The sequence below is a fragment of the Petaurus breviceps genome, unplaced genomic scaffold (assembly GCF_028583685.1).
Source record: "Petaurus breviceps papuanus isolate PSGF00001 unplaced genomic scaffold, PetGlider_PUasm1.0 37, whole genome shotgun sequence".
Taxonomy (NCBI): Eukaryota; Metazoa; Chordata; class Mammalia; order Diprotodontia; family Petauridae; genus Petaurus; species Petaurus breviceps.
The window spans coordinates 866,502-880,502 of NW_027186296.1; the positions used below are offsets into that span (position 1 = coordinate 866,502).

Sequence of the window (14,001 nt, forward strand, 5' to 3'; positions counted from 1 at the left end):
TCTATCTATCTATCTATCTATCTATCTATCTATCTATCTATCTATCTGTCTGTCTGTCTGTCTGTCTATATGTACATGCATACATACATATACACACACAAATTGCATGTGTATTATATAAAGGAATGTATAATACATATATATATAAATTATACATATATATGCACAGATAGATTAATACATAGATACATACTTAAATATATACATAGATAAGTAGATAGCATGCACACATTCTTCTTTAAACTCTCTCCTCCATTGGATTCTATGGGACTGAATAATTTAGATCATTCTCCTAACTCTCCTGATGCTCTTTATCTACTTCACTTACTTCAGTGTAGATATACAGTGATATATAGATATTGTTCTTATGAGAAAATGGATTCTAATTTAATTTCAAAAGACATTGTGTATATACATATACATACATACATATATAATATCCAAACATAGATAGTATGTAGTCGTTGCTTAAATAAAAATATATATCCAAACATATAATATTTTATAATATATAATATATTCAAACCAAACATATTTTATAATATATGTGCAGCTAGGTGGTACAGTGGACAGAGTGTTAGGCCTGGAGTCAGGAAGACTCATGTTCCTGAATTCAAATCTAGCCTCAGATACTTACTAGCTCTTTGACTATGCGCGGTTCATTTAACCCTATTTGCCTCAGTTTGTGAAATGATCTAGATAAGGAAATAGTGAACCACTCTAATATCTTTGCCAAGAAAGCACCAAATAAGGTCAAGAAGAATTGGATACTACTGAAAACGACTGAACAACAACAATATGTGTGTATACATACACATATATATGAATGACTGACTGGATGGATATATGTAAAGTCATTGTTTCATATAAACATATTATACATATACATGCATGCTATATCTCCAAACTATGACTTTTGAAACAAAATTAGAATCCATTTTTTCCCACAGGAATATTATATGTGACAGTGAGTTTGCCAGGACAACCAATTAATCCATTTTATCCTATAATACATCAGAAATACAATCTACCTAGCATGTGAGATCTTGGGGGTTGAGTAAGATAAATCAGAGGTGTATCTTGAGGGTCCAAATGGTACTGAAATCTTGGGTTAATTATATTCTATCACAGGGTCCAGCACAAGGGAAATGATGGCTGCATTGTTGCTTGTTCTGGCCAGATAACATATGGAATGTTGTATTTAGTTCTGGGCACCACATATAGTAAGGGTATTAACAAGTTAGAGAGGGTACAAAGCAGGGTAAGCAGGATAGTGAAGGGACTAGAGATCACATCACATGAGAATTTTTGTCTGCATCTTTTTTATTTTATTTTAATTTTTTTTATATTGAGTATGTCCCATTGCCTGGGACATATTCAATGCTTAATAATATTTGCTGCATTGGAAAAGAAGACTTAGGGGAAAACATGATAGCTGTCTTCACATATTTGAAGGATTGTCACCTGGAAAAGGAATTGTATTTATTCAACTTGGCCTCAGAGGACAGACAGACCTAGGAATAATGCATGAAAGTTATAGAAATGCACATTTCATTAACAGATCATAGGATCATACATCATAGATTTGGATCTTAGGAGTCATGTAGTCTGACTCCTTCTTTTACAGACTAAGAAACTAAGGATCAAAGAAGCGGAATAATTGCCCAATGTCACATGGATAGTTAATGAAAAATTCAGGATTCGAATTCAGGTGCTCTGACTCAAGATTTGGGTTTTTTTTTCTACTGCACCATGTCGGAGGACATAGTTTACTTTGATTTTCTTCTATTTCCACATTTGTCTCAGCAACTCTGACTGGGCCACATACATCATAGTAATTTGCCCCTTCTATGGAGTTTTTTTAATGAGTGTCTAATATGTTATAAAGTAATAATAATATTAATAATTTATATTGATTTATTAGTCAGTTGGATGGTGCTGTGGATAACCACACCAGACCTTGAGTTAGGAAGACTTGAGTTCAAATCTGCCCTCAGACAGTTACTAGCTGTATGACCCTGTCTCTGTATACTCTTCTGTAAAGTGGAGATAATAACACATACCTCCCAGGGTTATCATGAGGAACAAATGAGATAAATAACTATAGAGTGCTTAGCATAGTTTTTGGAACATAGTAAGCAGTATATAAATGTTAGTTATTATTGTTGCTATTACTTCTATATCAAATAGCAGAATGGCTGGTGCATAGGCCAGAAACTATTAGTCTGTCCTTTGGACTTTTAGCTAGAAATGTATGTTATAGTTCTTATTTTTGAAAAATTTTAATGGTTATATTACTGCACTAATTCATTGATCAATCCATGTTTTAATGTTAATTTCAGTACATAAAATTAGTGACATTATATCTGTTGGCATAATCCATAGTACCCAAGAGTTTGTACACCTTTTAATGATATATTTATATATAATGATCTTATCATCTTCTCTGCCAACATACACTCCAGAGCCCCATTTGATCTACCAGAGTAGTCTAAGGACCTTTAGGTCTTGACACCCACCCTGGAGCCGAAACAGAAAGGTCTTTCCATTAGAATTACAATTGAAAGCTTCTACATGTATTGTCTTCCCACCCCACCCACTCCCATTAGAATGTGAGCTCTTTTATTTAATATTTATTTAGTATGCCCTTATAGGATCATGAAGTGTCTCACTCACCTGTTTGTATCCTCAGTATTCATTATTGCACTTGATATTAAGCACTTAATAATTGTTTTTTTCCATTTATTCATCCATTTGTACTTGCTTCACCAAATTATCATGCATTGTCCATACTTAAGATGCAAACAAGGATTTTCTTAAGATCATAATTTCAGATCTAAAAGGGAACATAGAGGATATTTAGGCAAGAACTCTTTTATGGCAGTAGAAACAGAGAACTGTAGAGGTAAAGTAATTTAGATAAAGTAATATAAGAGGTTACCAAATGAAATCATGTATCTAAACTTTAAAATACTATACATTAAACAGCAACAGCAGTAGAAGAAATAGCAGCAATAGTAGTAGTACAGGGTGGTTTAGTAGACAGAAGGCCAGTCACAGAGTTAGGAAGAAATGTTTTCAAGTGTTATAGCTGATTTGTACTTGCTGAAAAATGTTGGATAAGTCATTTTGCTTCTTAGTACTTGAGGCAATTCTCTCTTGGTGGAAGAAGTTCTCATACCAGGAGTTCCTTATATGAATGAAATCACAGCTCCAGACATATGGATTTATGTGTGTATATATGCATATATACACATACATGCATATAGATATTTACATGGATGCATTGCAAAATATATGTGTGTATATATACATATATATTTACTAGAAAACCCATTTCTCCTTACTACTAATACTTTCTACTATACTGTACTTTCATTATGAAATTGACAGTATTCTTGGTGGAAATACCTAATCCCAAATTACAAACATTTTTCAGTTTCATTTAGTATCATGCTTTACTTTAACACTAACTTAGACACCATTGTATATATTATCAAATGCAAAAATTTTTCCTGTTCTCCCCACAAACCTTGTGTCAACATGTCCAAAAGAGGGGAGAGAGAGAGAGAGAGAGACAGAGAGAGAGAGATACAGAGATAGAGAGAGAGAGAGAGAGAGAGAGAGGGGAAAAAAAGGAAAAAAGAAAGAGTTTTATTCATATTATTCATTCTAACCTGGTAGAGATCTAGGTTCTAGTCCTATCTTTTCCATAAATTAGCTCAGGCTAAGTAAAAACAGTGAAAAAGATCACTTAAGATCATTCCAGAAGTCCTAAAAAATTTTTTTTTTGCTTTTTGGAGAGAGGAAGGTAAGGCAACTGGGGTTAAGTGACTTGCCCAAGGTCACATGGCTAGTAAGTGTTAAATGTCTGAGGCTGGATTTGAATTCAGGTCCTCCTGACTCCAGGGTTGGTTCTCTATTCACTGTGCCACCTAGCCACCCCAAGACCTAAAATTCTGGTTGATACATGTTGTAGTTCCTTATAGGAAGAAGACTTTTTAGAAACTGTCTTCTTAGGAAGTTGATGGTATCTATAGTTCTTTTCATGTACCTCGGTGTAGAGTTTTGAATCTTGAGACATGACTAATGTATAACACAGCATGGGACACATATGGTGACTACAGGGGCAATTCATTTATAGGGCTAAGGGCCAGAACCTGTTTTGTATTGCAGAAAATAGTCCCATTAGAATTTCTTTCCCTCTTGACCCACTTACATAAGGCCAAGAAGTTACACTTAATTAGGCTATTAGAGTCCCAGACACGGTCTGCATCTAGTCCATTAGGGGTCTTCTAGGGATCCAGCTGTACATGGTGCTTGCACTTCTCTGTTACATCTTCTATGACTAGAACAGTGAGCAAAAACTGTAATTCAGAACTAGCAGGGTGTAGAGAAAAGTAGAATAACAAGAAGTTTAAATGAAGTGGAACTGGAAACCTGTTTGTGAATATGTTCTTCAGCATTTCTACTTGGGTGTTTGGTGTCTTCTCTCAACAGAGGAGGAGAAGTGGAAGTTGTCACTGAAGGAAGCCATCAGAGGTTCTCAACTACTCCAGGTCTAACCACTAAAAATTTACAAGGGGGCAAGGAGAAAACAATAATAGATAAACTGACTAGACCATCTCTATTAAGGATAGAAATTCTGCCCACTACTAGTAATGGGGATTTAAAGTATATGCATGTGTGTGTGTGTGTGTGTGTGTGTGTGTGTGTGTGTGTGTGTAGTACAGTTATATATGGGTGGTACAGTAATGTACAGGTAAGTACAGATAAAAATGTGTTGAGAAATCACAGTGCATTTTCCCATAGAAACAGGCCCACAAAACCCATTTCACCCATAACGTGGCTGCATTAAGGGACATCAGGGGTAGTAGAGAGCCAACCATAGAGTCATGAAGACCCATATTCAACTTCTTCTGCCTTCTATGCACATAAGCTGTGTGAACCAAAGCTAGTCATTTATTCTCTCAGAAACCCAGTAAACTGTTCAAGTGAGAGAAGTTTTAGAAATGTTAGCTATTCATGCCATTAAATGAGTTTCCTCACCCCATAGTACCCTGCAATAATGAAATTACAACTTGTGACTAAGGGGAAAAAATTAACTAATGAGAAATGTAAGTGAGCTCCATCGTCTAAATCAAGAAGACCCTGGAAGCTTTTCTATACTGCTTTCCCAAGGTTCTCCTTCTCCACCTTCCACTATAATCAGAGAGGTGGTGAACTACCACCCCTTCTCCTTTGTTCTCCTCCCTCCCCTCAGCTGTCATAGCTGGGGGTGGGGAAAAGGAGGGGAGAGCAAGAACCAGCCTTCTAGTGTGAGGAAAGACACTATTCAGAGACTGTTTCATATTCTTCTGACCAAGAAGGAATCGCTTTCCATCATTCCCATCACCAATTTCTGTGGTGTGGCAACCTTTCCTGTTATTCAAATGTTCCTGAATTTATCAAATGTCTCTTCAGTAATTATATCCACCCAGCAAAAATGGTTATGAATAAGCTGACCCAAAACCATTATTTCCCAAGGAAATAGTCTTTGTGGTCTAAGGTAGGGGCTATTACTGGACTACTTTCCCATTTCAGTCCCAAGTTTCACATATACCACAGACTCGTTTTGTAATTTTTCTTTTAAGTTGCTGGAAGATACTCCAGGTTTGGCTGGTACTTTTGTCCCAGGGTAATGAGACTTCTATGGGAAAGAGGCAAGTTTGATTACATTTTCAACAGCTATCTGTACAAAGAGAGCAGGTCTGTATTATCTGAAAGAAGAAAAAAAATCTGAGGCAAGTCAGTAAACATTTATTAAGAACTTGCTATTTTCTAAACACTGTGCTACAGGGGTCCATAGGAAGTGTGGAGTGGTATAGAGGAGCCTAGTAAGAAGTTCCCACAGGGGCGGCCAGGTGGCTCAGCGAGTAAGAGCACTGGCTCCAGTGTTGAGAAAACCTGGAGATCGAATCCCGGGCTCAGACACTCAGCACCCACACAGAAATAACTGGCCGTGTGACCTTGAGCAAGTTACTTAACCCTGATTGCTTAAAAAAAAAAAAAAGAAGTTCCCACAAAGCCTGAGTCTTTAAATATTGCTTCTATTGCAGGAAACCCCAATTGTTTTGTTTTTTATAAAATGTAAAGACAGAAGGGGACTTTAAAGATGCCTTAGTCTACTCTTTTCATTTTACACATGAGGAAACTAACTCAGAGAAGTGAAATGGTTTTGCCAATGTCATACAGGTGACTAAACCAAAAGTTTGACCAAGCGCTTCTGATGTCAAATCCAGCATTTTCTTTTCTTACTATCCAATTCAAACTTATCGGAATTGTCTATATGATTTATTAATAATCTCCTCCCTCTTCTATTATTTTTATAGGGAATACATCATGTTGAAGGACGAAAAAAGATTCCCTTGATTAGTGTCAACCAGAATGACAGGCTAGGATCAAGTCTTGCAATCTTAGAATACTGGCTAAATAGGTGCATCATAGAATGGGTCGTTTAAATCTTCAAGGAAACATGGAAATCACGAAATAGATTTAATAGATAAGGAAACTGAGGTTCAGTAAGATTCATGATTTGTCCAAGGTAGAGACCAAGTCTACTAACTCAGAGTCCACTGCCATTCCCTATAAAATTAGCACTTGCATTAAGTATTGTTACTTGTATTCATATTCTTCAGAAGACCCAAAGTCAAAACAACCACTGGGGACAATGGGATAAAGAGAGGTTCTAGATAAATACAACCTCTGGCTTAAGGATGAATTTATAAATCATCCACATGTACATACAGGGTCAGTCTGACTTCCTTATCTAGAGGACTTCTGTCACCGTCATGCATTTAGAGAATCTATAATTTCAGACATGTTAAAAAAAATGTTGGAGAAGGGTAAAATAAAAATAGGTTAGGACAACAGAATCTCTTCCCTCCTAATACCAAAGTAAAAAAAAAAAAACAGACAACCATGGTTTATGGCATGTGGCTAAATTGTCCCCAAATACTTCCCACACTCACTAAGGCCTTTCCCTATCTGCTGGAAGTATCTTTTACTTCACTTTTTTAAAACACACAATAGCTGAAATGCTACTAATTTGAGATACATTTAGGTTAACCAATGCCCTCATTTACAAACAAAAATACTGTTGAAAGGTTTAGTATGTTATCAGTCATTTGTATTTTAGTGTGAATTAGTCCAAAAGTTACTTTCCTCAAAAAAAGTTACTTTCCCTAGCAGCAGGGGTGAGGGGTAAAAAGATTTTAGTGGGTGGGGTGAAGGGAAGGTAGGTAACTTTTGAATAAAGTACTTTGCGGGATAAGAGAGGAACTAGGTGAAATCCTGAGGGCCTTAGCACCTTTTAAGGTACTTGAGATCTGGCAGAGAAGAGTGTAGAAAGGTAGGTGTGGGCCAGGTGTCAAAGAAAACAGCTCTTTCAGGATTTTGCCCAGGGTTCTCTCTGAACCCACGAAAAGAGGAAGAGAGTTTCTTCCTCTTTTTTTTTTTCTTTTCTCATTCAAGAAGCACTATCAGAATTCTGGGCAATGGTTCAGCTAATTATTAGTTGAACAAGATTTATGGGTTAGCCTAGGAACCTAAGTAGTAGTAGTAATAATAATAATAATAGTTTTATTATATAATTATTTGGTGTTTCTATGGGAAAATGAAACACAAATTCTAAGACAGTTACCTACCAACCAACTCCTGAGTAATTAAGCAGAAAGAAGCTAGAACTTGAACCCTGGAAATAAAAGGGATCAGTGTAGAGGCATAATAATGATATACTCCACATCTGTGATCTGCTGTGGTGAGCTGCACACTGGTACATCTGAGTAGGTCCAGAGAAAGGTAACCAGCAGAGTGAGGGGGACTCCAAACTAGTCCATATGTGAGTCAATTGAAGGAACTGGGATATTTACTGTGGAGAAGAGGGGGGCATATCACTCTCTTGGAATATCTGAAGAGCTTTCATATGGGAGAGATTAGATTTTAATCCAGAGGTCAGAATTGGGGAAATCACAGGGAAGAAGAATTCAGTTTGATAAAAGAAAAACTTCCTATTAGAGCTGTCCAAAAATTGGAAGAAACTGCCTCCTTAGGTAGTGAGTCCCCTGCTTCAAGATAGGTCTATAAGCTAGAGGTTGTATGAACATGTGTGTTAGAGATGCTGTTAGGAGCAGGGCTGGTAGTGATTAGGAGAGATGACCTCTGAAGTTCCTTCCAACTCTATGATTCTATGACGAAAGAAGATACAAAATGTTTACCAGCGGATTTTATTTCCTTTGTGAATTCTCATTGGACTTTTTCGTTGCTCTGATGTTGGTATATAGAGTGATTTGGATGCACACAAGGCTGACATCCACAGGGAACGGGTAGGGGAGCGCAAGTCATTTCCATCCTGCAGACCAGCTTTGAAATGAAAACAATCACAGACTAGGACATTGGGGTAGAGAGGCAAAGCTGCAAGCGCTGTCAGTGACTGAAGAAGTTCTGGTGAATATCAAATTCGGATTAGTGACAACTCAACTACCCTAGGGGGTGGGGGAGGGAACTTTGCCAAGGTCTAGGTACTACCCGGGAGAGAGACGACTTTCCTCGAAACAGTGGGAGCTGGGCGTACGTGGCTATCCCAACCCAACTGAACACCCCGCTAGCAAACTCCTGCTCAGAGATTGAGTTTGTCAGCGATCATAAAACGGGAATTGATTATTCCAGCCACAATTGATTAGAAAAGAATGCTTACTACAGCAGTGGGGAAAAGGTTAAGAGGAAATTGACCTTCTTCCTAGGTGACATAAAGTCATTAGGTAAATGAGATATTCACACTGGAGTTTAAAAGGTCAGGCTCAATTTTTATTTGTATCATTAAAAACCAGCCTTGAGCTTCAGTCTGGGGCAGAGACCTGTACTTCTGCAGATCGAGAGACCGAAAAGTAAAAAGAAAAGGCCCTACCTCGGACTGTTAAGGGGAAAATCTCCCGGGAAGGATGCGATCCCGGACTCAACCAGAGCTGCCAGGGCCAAGCTACTGACCGCTGCTTTCCCACGTGTGTGTTCTCAGCGTGACGCTGAGCCTGTCTGCGCGTCCTCCCCTCTCCATACGCCCGCTTCAAGATTCCGAGCAAAGGCGGACAATTAAAAATGTACATGATACTATAAGCCAGTCGTGTCTCTCAGAGTGAAAACGGGTAAAAAAAAATGTATTTATGCACATATTTATCCCCCTAATTATAGAAATTAATCCTCTTACTTATGACTAAAAGGTAACGTCTAAGGACGTCCCTTTGATGCAGAGTAGCATCATTTGTGACTCACATTCAGACTGATTAGGGAATAATTGTTGTTAAATGCTTTACAAGTGGAGAGTGTTTAATTGAGGGGCATTCATAATTTTACAGCTTAGCACAAAATTAAGCGTAATTAAAAACTCAGAAATTCCAACTGATTTTCCAATTATTTTTATTGTCTGAGCTAATTATTACACAAGAGTATCTCTTCTCCCCAAAGGCGCAAAAGGGGGGGAAAAAGAGAAAAAAGTCAACCATACCTTTTCCAAATGTTATCTGGGAGTCTCTGAGCTTTCTACAGGTACAGTCATTGTAAAGGTCTCAGCACCCTCCCTCCACATTATAATTAAGCATTCCAACCCCTCTCCCAGTTCCCGAAACACCTTAGGATGTGCGAAAATGATGGTCATTCTCTTCCACAGATCATTATGGCTAAACTCGAAGTATTTGTAGAAGGCTGATGAATTTTCCTCAAGAAGCACTTGTCATACATGTCAGACAGATTTGGGGGTGGGGGAAAACACTAGATAAACAAAGCACTCTGGCGGTAATACCGTGATGTCTCTGCTTTAGTATACGTGAATGGTGGGAGGTAGCATACAAGTGGATGTATGAGATTATGGTCCATATATGTTTATATACATGTGTATATATTTACGGATACACATTCACGAAACTTTTTTCCCCAAAACCTTTGCTTTCCACACTTTGGGTTTTGTTTGTTTTTAAAATAAGGCATGAGGATGAAGAAGATTATGAGGTCTACTCTTAAAAAAAAAAATGCCTGCAGAGATTGACCGCATGCAGTCAAGCAAGCTTTCTTTCTGAGTAACATCTCTTAACATCCAAACCGAGTATTCAAATGAAAGGGCTTTCAAACTCGCCTAAGCGTGTCAGGGTTAAAAAAAAAAAAAAAAAACAGGTCCTTCCAGCCAGGCCAGAATTGACCCTACCTTTCCTATCATGGTTTAGGGATAGGGAATGGGAAAAGGGAACCCAGAAGCAATAAAATTGGACAGAAGAGCACTTTATCTATCTATCTATTGCAATTAATTCATTAAATTTGAAGAAATGTTTGCTTTTCAATGATCTTTAACTTTCCAGTGATTTTTCAGGGCAGGAACACCAGCTTTCCATCTTCTTCCCCAGCCCCCACACCAAGAATTGCTTGTCTCTGATCTGATGCGCCCTGGTGAAAATAGGTAGAATTAAAACTGTCAATTCTGCTTCTAACATGCTTTTCGATTGAATTCAAAAGCTTTTAAAGGCAAAAAAAAAAAAAGTGTCGATCATTTATATGTATTACTTCCTTTCTTTTTATCACAGCTTTTAAGTAAAAAGAAAAAAAAAGTATATTTCCAAATTCGTTTTTCCTCGTATACCATCAATCTTCCAGGTAATTTGAGAATGGACCTTGGCCTATGTGAGAGTATGTGATGTATCTGTACCTGTGTGGATATCTGTATGCACAAACTCGACGATGCAGTATATTTTAGTTTTTCTATCAAACTGGTTGTGGGTAGGGAAGGAAAGGGGGAATGCAGTGGTAAAGCGCCACTGCTACAAAGTGTTTAAATCCTACTTCTAAGGGGGTGGAGTGCGTGAAGACAAACCCTTTTCGAGTTGGAAATGGCGAAAAAGACGTATAATCCGACGTGAAAAATTGACTAAATGAAGCAGTGCATACTTTAACTAAGGCAAAGATTCCTGAACCCTTTGATGAAACTGACATGGATTTTGGGGGTGGGGGAAGGGGAAGCAGGAAGCAGAGAGAGAGAGAGAGAGAGAGAGAGAGAGAGAGAGAGAGAGAGAGAGAGAGGAGGGGAAATCCAGGGTGGGCATTTTATGTAAATGAGCCAATTCCAAATGTAGTACAAATCCAGTGTAGTAAAAGTGACAGTTCTGACAGTATTGACAACATAAATATATGTTTGAACACTGCACTTTCAGACACTTAACCGATGAAGCAATAAAAAAAAATTCGACTACAATATTTCAAATAATCGACATTGATGTTTTGATACATCATTTTTTATACCTCCAATCGATCTATCACTCCGAGGCTGGTCAATTTTAAGTAAAAATCTGCTGTAATTATTTGTTCCATGACTGATGATGACCTAATAACTGTTATTAATTAATTACAGGTAAAATGCATTTTCTTCACTAGGACCCTAAGTCTGTTACATGGTGAATAAAGTTCTTGAGAGATAGAGCCCCAATCTTTGCCACAACTTTTCTTTTTGTTAGCCTTGCTGTTGTGGTTGTGGTTTTAGCTGTATCTATGGGGACATTTCCAAGCAGTATTTCTGAATGGGGAAAGAAGAGCTCCTTTGGTCTTATAGGCAATGAACTCTTTGGATAACCCATTATCTACAGATCTAAATATCTGCAATCTCTATAGGGAACTATCACATGGGGATTTATCTGGCCAGTGGTTACTTATGTGGAGAATTAGTGCACACTACTATTTTTAATGCCAAACTAAACTTATAAAACAAAACAAATCAAACAAAAAAAAATTCCAAAACTAACATAAGAAGTGGAGGTATATCTCTTTATGTCTTATTTCTACCTCTCTGTTCTCCTTCCCCTACACCCTGGCTACCACTGTCTCTGCTGTATTTCAAAAATTAGGAGGAAGAGAACTGACAAAAAGGCAGGTTGGAGGTGTGGTGTGTGTGTGTGTGTGTGTATGTGTGTGTGTGTGTGTGTGTGTGTGTGTGTGTGAGAGAGAGAGAGAGAGAGAGAGAGAGAGAGAGAGAGAGAGAGAGAGAATTTTAAGTGGTATAGACACTACCCTGTGCCAATCTAAAATCCAACTTCACTAGACTGTCTCCTGCTCCCCCCTCCCCTCTTCTCACCCAAGTCACCCCAACACCACCACCAGACACACCTTTGCTGGTGCACAGGCTACGGAAAACCAAATAAGAAGTCACATATAACAGAGAAGGGAATATGTTGGTGAGTAATGCATTCCCAATTTCGGGGAGACTTTTCTTTTCCCCACTTTTGTTATTTGGGATCTACAACAGCACCCCCCCACACACACACATACGACTCTTAAATTTTTGGTTTAGTCCTTTTTTCAATCCCCCCCTGGTTTTGTCCTTAGAGCTCTCTCTCTCTCTCTCTCTCTCTCTCTCTCTCTCTCTCTCTCTCTCTCCCTCTCTCGAATATATATATGCGTTTCTCTTTGGATCTAACCCCGAATATGACAGATTACAGCTGGTGATGAGAACAAAAATAAGCCTATCCTTTTGTAACAACTTGGGGTGGGGTGGGAGGAGGTTGAAGAAAAAGACAAGGAGTGAGCGACGGACAAAAACAGAGATAACGGACAAAAACTGTGATAGAGAGAGGATAATTCGTCTCTCTCCTTTAGTCATGCTCACCTGGATCTGCTGTGTTTACACGTCCGATCGCCTGCGAAATCAGGAACTAGTGTCGATTTAAGCAAACGACGTTTGAAATAGTTTCTTGCCCCCTAAAAATTGGTTTTGACTAATTTGGACCTGTGGGGTGGGATTTTAGTTTTCAATTTGTTTAATCCATAGTCCACAATCACTGTTTCTTTGGGTTAGAATTGCTCACTCAAAATCCATCAGTAGCAGTGTTAATGACCTAAAATTAATATGCTAATCCAGTATTCTTATGGCATTCCACCCCCCTAACTCCCGCCATGGAGGTGGAGTCGAGGGGCAGGGGACACTTCTCTTTAACATCACCTGGTTCTTATGGCATTTTAGCACTCCGCTGGGATGGATCTTCCCCTGGGAGAGTTGGGTGGGAGTGAGGCAAATGAGTCGAAGAGGGTGAGAGAATAGGAGAAGTGAAGAGAGGAGAAGAAAGGCGAGGAAGAAGAAGAGAGAAGAGGAGGTGGGGGGAAGAGGGGAGAGGAGAGGAGAGCAGAGATTTGAGAAGAAACTGAGAGAAGGGAAGAGTACTTCTAGTGTTGGAGACCCGCCAGATAGCGCTAGAGGGCTATGTATTGAAATTCTTCCTTTCTTCTGTAAGATGTTTCACAGGATAAAACTGTGAGATAAAGAAATGAGGAAAAAGAAGAAAAGAAAAGAAAACAAACAAACAAAAAATCCCAACCCACCCGCTTAAAAACGTAGAGGAGGAATATTCCAGGGTGGTAGTTTTGGGGGAAAAAGAACTGGGAGGGAAGAAACAGTGAGGTGCCAGTGGGTAGAAGAATCAGAATGTACCTTTCTCTGTTACTAATCCACAAGGGAGAAAAGGAGGAAGGAAAACAAAGTTAACAGGTAGCTAAATCGATGAGGCTCTTTGTAGTCCAACTTCTACAGAAGCTAGTCACATTATAGAGGAGGTAAAGAACCTTGCATGGAGCTCTTCAGATAAGAGTTTTTACCCTTCGAAGAGTATTAAACGACTGCAAAGGAGAAAGAAAGAAAGAAAGAAAGAAAGAGAGAAAGAGAGAAAGAGAGTTTAAGGAAAGCACTTATCAATAATCTCAACTGTCACCCCACCGGTATCAAGGAGAGCATTTTGTTCGGATTTTCCATGCCAAGTTATATGAGGAAGTCTAGTCTTCTGAAGGTGAAATCAGACTTTGAACAACTCTTCTATTAGCTTTTGATGAAGTGGTAGGGAACACAAAAATTGGCCTTGGAACTGGGTCCTTAAAGAAGCAATAGTTGAAACAGTAAGGGAGGCAAAGCAGGGGTGTGTGTGGAGGGAGGGAGGGAAGGAGAGA

General features: G+C 38.6%; 1 long non-coding RNA gene across 7 annotated transcripts in view; it reads right to left on the reverse strand.

The window, feature by feature from the left end:
- LOC138168789 (uncharacterized) overlaps positions 1–14,001 on the reverse strand; it is a 54,982-nt gene that overhangs the window by 37,352 nt on the left and 3,629 nt on the right. For 2 of the 7 annotated variants that reach the window (XR_011170209.1, XR_011170203.1), the window contains exons 2-3: positions 12,674–12,793; positions 2,677–2,836 (exon numbers count right to left, since the gene is read on the reverse strand). This is a non-coding gene — a long non-coding RNA (uncharacterized lncRNA). Of the gene's footprint in view, positions 1–2,676; positions 2,837–4,219; positions 4,349–4,440; positions 4,569–12,673; positions 12,794–14,001 lie in introns of all 7 variants that reach the window. The other 5 variants (XR_011170206.1, XR_011170207.1, XR_011170208.1 and 2 more) reach the window with 5 other exon arrangements.